The sequence below is a fragment of the Protopterus annectens genome, chromosome 2.part0, assembly GCF_019279795.1.
Source record: "Protopterus annectens isolate FY-2018-M chromosome 2.part0, PAN1.0, whole genome shotgun sequence".
Classification (NCBI taxonomy): domain Eukaryota; kingdom Metazoa; phylum Chordata; order Ceratodontiformes; family Protopteridae; genus Protopterus; species Protopterus annectens.
The window spans coordinates 1,139,485,288-1,139,491,287 of NC_056728.1; positions in this window are offsets into that span (position 1 = coordinate 1,139,485,288).

The following is a 6,000-nucleotide window of genomic DNA, read 5'->3' on the forward strand; positions in this document are numbered from 1 at the left end:
CCATTCCATACTATCTGTATGGATTTCATAGAATTGAATAAGTGTGAAATTGTCTAGTCATTGTAGATATGTTTTCTAAATGGGTAGAAGCTTTTCCAACCAAAAATCCAGATGCAGCAACAGTGGCGAAAGCCCTGATAAAAGAAGTAATCCCTAGATTTGGCATTCCGGAAAGGATTTATAATGACAATGGCACACATTTCGTTAATCAGACCATCCAGCAACTTGGGAGATTTTTCGGAATCCCCTTGAAAAACCATTGTGCCTACCACCCACAGTCAGCAGGACTGGTGGAAAGGCACAATGGAACCCTTAAAAATAAACTTAGGAACTTAGTTGACGAAACTCAGAAGAATTGGATATACTGTTTGCCTTTAGCGCTGCTGAGTATGAGAACGGTTCCAAATGTGAAGGGTTTGACTCCCTTCGAAATGGTTTTTGGGAGAGCATATTATGTGCCCCAGTGGAAAGCTCTCATGCCTGCAGAGCAAGAGGCTGACAGTTCATTAGCTAGTTATATGAGGAAACTGTTAACAAATAAATCTGTTTTGCAGTTTAACTCTTTTTCAGATAAGGAACAGACCAGACCGGTGGAAGCAGTTTTGGCTCCCGGAACGTGGGTGTGGATAAAAGTGACAAAGATTAAGAATTGGGCGAGTCCAAAGTGGGAAGGACCGTACCAGGTACTGTTGGCAATGCCTACTGCAGTCAGAGTGGCTGAGAGGACGTCCTGGGTCCATTTGACACACTGCAAACTGGTAAAGAACTTTCAACTTGATAAAACCTTTGTGACTGATATACAACAAGGGCAAGATGGCCAAGAACAAAGTGAATAGAAATGTAGATCAACCCCAGAGATGATGCATAATCATTTTGTTGAGTATATATTTATTGACTATAATTGTGACAATTTTCCTCTTGTTGTGGTTTTTCCTACACTCAACCACACAAGTGAAAGTGGGAAGGCGTGATGAAACATCTATAGACTGGCATCCAAATTTTAACACATACCTAGCCATGAAGCGTGTATATGCAGAGACTATGAACATTTCAAATTGCTGGGTTTGTACAGCTATACCAACAGAATATGGAGGACTGATAATGTCTGCTGTCCCTCTGGGGATATATGAGACTTGGGAAAATTTACTTTTTGATACAGGAACTGTGAGATCACAGGACAAAATAGCTTTATTTTTACCTATCACTCAAAAGGGAATTGTATGTTTTATAAAATGATACTCCAGGTGGGCTGGAGCAATTGTAATATAACAATATCTTATCGGTGTTATATTAAGACTAGTAATGGCAATACTTTTTGCAATACTAATTATGACTCATATTTGAACTCAGTGAAAACAACCATGAATGAAATTCGCAAGAATCCTGTTTTATTTAAACAATTGTCAGTTATAGACCAGAAAATGTTTCATGCAGGGTTAATGCGTATTAGTACTAAAGTAAAAAATTGTTATTTTATTTGTGGGAAAAAAGCATATAAATGGCTACCTGAGAATTGGTCCAGCAGTTGTTTTTTGGGTTATCTGGTTCCGGCTATAAGACATACTGCAGAATTACCTTTGGGTAAGATACGAAACGTGAGAGAAGCAGTTCGGAAACCTGAAGGTCCAGTCGAGAAACCTGTAAATCCAGTAGGACGGATCGAAGCCGGCTGGAAAGACCATAATAACGTAAAGGACAAAAGCAAATTGACTCATATGGACTTGAGTGACAGTGTTATATCTTGGGCAGGAATATTCCCAGCATATGGAGCAGTCAAATCAATCTGGAAGTTGAGGAAACTGTCGAAACTTCTCGAAGTAATGAGTAATGCAACTTTCTCTGCCCTAGAACTGGTGACTGATGAACCGAATGCAATGAAAACTGTTGTGCTACAAAATCGAATGGCTCTTGACTTCACCCTAGTGGCGAGAGGTGGTACATGCGTGCTTATCAAAGAAGAATGCTGTGCATACATACCAGACAATAGGCATGAAATTAACAACCACCTAGAGGTAATTCAGCAAGTATCAGCCATGACTGAACCAGGCCCAAACCCACTGACGGACTTTTTCCAGAATCTGTTTGGGGGGTGGGGTTCCATCCTAATGAATATTCTGATTGCTATTTGTGTCGGTATACTCCTAATAGGAGCATGTGTTTGTTGTGGAATTCCCTGCATGAAAAGATTAATCAAAGATTTTATTGATGTATCTGTTACTGAAACTTTGTACCAAGATATTGAGATTGAAAAATTGATCTCAGATGAAAACTTTTTCTGAAGTATAGATCAAATGACTCACCTAGCTGAAAATCCTTAGTGGAAGAGGTTAGGAGACGAAATGACATTATGCATACTTCAAAATAGAATAAAAAGTATTAATAGGAGGGAAAATGTTAGAAAAATATGTATTTGAATATATGTGAAGTGCTAGTTTAAAAGCAAAGTAGTATGTAATGCATTTTATTCTATTAATCATATAACAAAAAGGATGAATTCATGTGAAATTACAAGAAGTTTTGAAACTGCAGTGTGGCTTGTAGCAAGTTGATCTCTGACCCTGGCAGCTGCTAGCTTAGCAAGTTTTAATGTTTATGCTTTTCACAAGTGATTATCTGCTGGGTCAGGAAATTAAATATGTGAAATAATGAAATCTTCTGCTCTTTCCTGCTGAGATGATTTGGCCTTGTGTATGTGTTACTAGATAACACGCAGCTGTTGGGAAAGTGTTACAGAGGAACAAAGAAATGTATTAGAAGACTGAATCTGCTATTGTATTCGGACTAGGTTGAAACCTTGAAGAAGTAACTTTACAGAAAAACATTATGTCTGATCAGGTGGTAAGTAAGGCCGTATTGTTACCAGAGGAAAACGTTTTTTAAATATACAGCATCAGCATAATTTAATGAATAGAACACTGTAAGCTAAAGTGATGTAGATGCCCTGTGACATACCACGTCAGTAAGGTGGGCACAACTTGAATGTAAAGACTATAAAAATTGTATACTTCCTGTTTCATGTCAGACAAAATTCTGTACTTGTACGTTTTTTGCCTCCTGGTGTACACTAGTAAACTTTTGAACCTGAACCTCCTGTGTATTGATCTCTTGATTTTATTTAACACTATCCCAAACAGAACCAAGATGCTATCCTCCAAAAAAAGGAAGCCAATCTGGTGGGCCCCTGCCATAAACAAACTGTACAACAGAAGGAAGAAACTGTTGCAAAAGAGAGTAAAATCCCATGAGTGGAGGAGCTCCCTGGTCAGCCTCAGTAAGAAGCTGAGATCTCTTATAAGATCGTCCAAAGCTAGCTACAAAAACAAAATCACCACTAATTCAAAGGACAACCACAAAGCATTCTATAGCTATGTCAAGAATCTCGATGGCAACACCCAGATCTGCTCTGAGCTACAGCACAAAGGCATGAAAATTACAGAACCAACTGATATTGCCAACATCCTGGCAGATAGGTTCAATGCTAACTATTCCCCCCTCTTACCCCCTAAAGAGCCCATATCTATACAGGAAGAATGCAGAGTCCCTGTAATCACAACTACGCAGGTAAAAGCTGCACTCTCTAAAGCCAAAAACACAGCATCCATGGGACCAGACAACATCCCAGGCTGCGTTTTATACGAACTTCAAAATGAACTGGCTCCCCACTTAAGCACCATGTTCAATAATAGCCTCGCATCAGGCTTTGTGCCCACTGAATGGTGCACAGCAACAGTTATCCCACTCCACAAAGGGGGAGCCACCAATGATCCCGGGAACTAATGACCTATTAGCCTGACAAGCCTGGTCTGCAAGGCCATGGAATGTATCATCATGGAACTCATAATCAAAGACATTGGTAACCTCCAAACTCTGGATCCAACCAGTTCAGGTTTATGAAAGAAGATCATGCCTCCTGAACCTGATCGACTTCTTTGAGGCAGTCACCAAAGCTGTAAATGAGGGTAAGGTTGTTCACACAGCCTATCTTGACCTTGCCAAGGTTTTCAACGCCATCCCCCATTCTCGAATTATAGCTAAACTCACTAAACTAGGTATAAATCCCTACGTCACAAGATGGGTTGCCAGCTGGCTCAATGACAGAACCCACACTGTAAAAGGTGCAGACTCCAAATCTGACCTCAAAGCAGTGAGAAGTGGAGTACCACAGGGTTCTGTCCTGGGACCTCTCCTGTTTGGTATCTACTTCTCTGAAGTACTGGCTAACACAGAAGGCCTCTGGCTAATGAAATTCACAGAAGACTCCAAACTAGGAGCCATAGTCAAGTCCCCAAATGATGTGGGCAACCTACAGAAGGGCCTCACTGAGACAGATGCCTGGTGTTAGAGCCATGGCCTCAAGCTCAATGCAAAAAAGTGCAGTGTCATCCCCTTTGGCAAAAACTCTGTACCCATGAACTACCACATAGGCTGCAATCTACTTAACACAGAATGCATGCTAAGAGACCTTGGGACCCAGATGGAGAGTAGTCTCTCCTTTGATAGTCACATCGCCACAGTAGTCAGGAAGTCCTTCTACGTGGCACACCTCATCATAAAAGGGTTCTCATCCAGGAAAAAAGAGGTCATTGTTCCCCTCTACTTGACACTCATTAGACCCATTATAGAGTACAATGCCCCTTTTGGAATGTACCTCACAAGACATCTGCAGCAGCTGGAAAGGCCACAGAAGTACCTCACAAAGAGGATTACTGGCATCAAACAAATGCCCTACACTGACTGTCTCAAAAAAACTCCAGCTTTACTCCGTAGCATAGCGCCTACTCCGAGGTGATCTCTGCCTAACATATAAAGCTATGTTAAACCCAGAGCTGTTGGACATGCTACACCTAAAGAAATCCCAATCCCTCCGATCTATATGCTCTAGGGACCTAAACCTTGTCACCACAAAAAACAGGACATGCTGGAGGGATAGATTCCTGGGGCATGGTGGGTGATCTGTAGCAAGCTACAATTTGGATTACAGTTTTTCCCAGAGTTAGTTGCACTTGGATAACCTCGGCTGCATTATGCTGAGCAACTAGCCTGGAGATGTGGATATCCTTAATGAATATGGACACACCTCCGCCTTTGGTGTTCCGGTCCAGGTTACATGGCCAAAAAGTGTGGTATGGGTTATAGCCTGGTAGTGCAGGGGTGCTCTCTGGAGCCTTGAACCAGGTCTCAGTCACTGCACAGATATCAATGTTCTCCATTTTAAGGAGTGCCTCGAGTGAGTGCATTTTGAGATTTAGACTTCTAGCATTGAGTAGCATCACCCTCAGTTTTTGCTTGCCTGTTTCTGTTATGGTGGTGAATTTGTTATTTGAACTTGCCTAAAAAAGGCACTATAGGGGTGGCAAGAACCTTAGCCAGTGTCCGGAATCCCAGGGGTGACAGGTGCAGGCCATCTCTGGCAAAGCATCGTGGTCTGTCGAACAAGTCATCCCAGGCAGACAGATACTAGGCCCCTTTAGAATGGCACCAGAAGCTTAGCCAATTGTTGAAGTCAATCATTTTGTCCTTGTACTGCGGCATCATTCTGGGTGATGGCAGAATGCTACTTGGGGCTAGGGTCATACCTGCCTGGGCTACAAGATCGGAGAGCTCTTCCATGTCTCTTTTCATGTAGTCCAGGGAGGTACGTCTCAGGTCTTTCACACCGATATGGACAATGACAGAGTCATATTTGTACTTGTGGAGTGACCTGAGTGCGTGGGTTATGTGGTGGATCCTGGCACCCGGCAGGCAGCTGACAGTAACCTTCGCCTTGTTTAGCCTGGTGAGTGGGACATCAGTGTGCCTGATTATAGAGTCACCTATGACTAGTGTGTTGGGTACGTTATTTTGCCTTATTGGCTGTGGTTGAGTGGCACACTGAGTCTGCGGGCTATGTGTCATTGGGTTGTGTTGGGGGGTGGAGGTTGCTTGCATTTCTGTTTTGGAGATCTCTGTTGCTTGAGCAGATTATTATTAAGAGCCTCCGCAAATGTTTTTGTGTTTCTA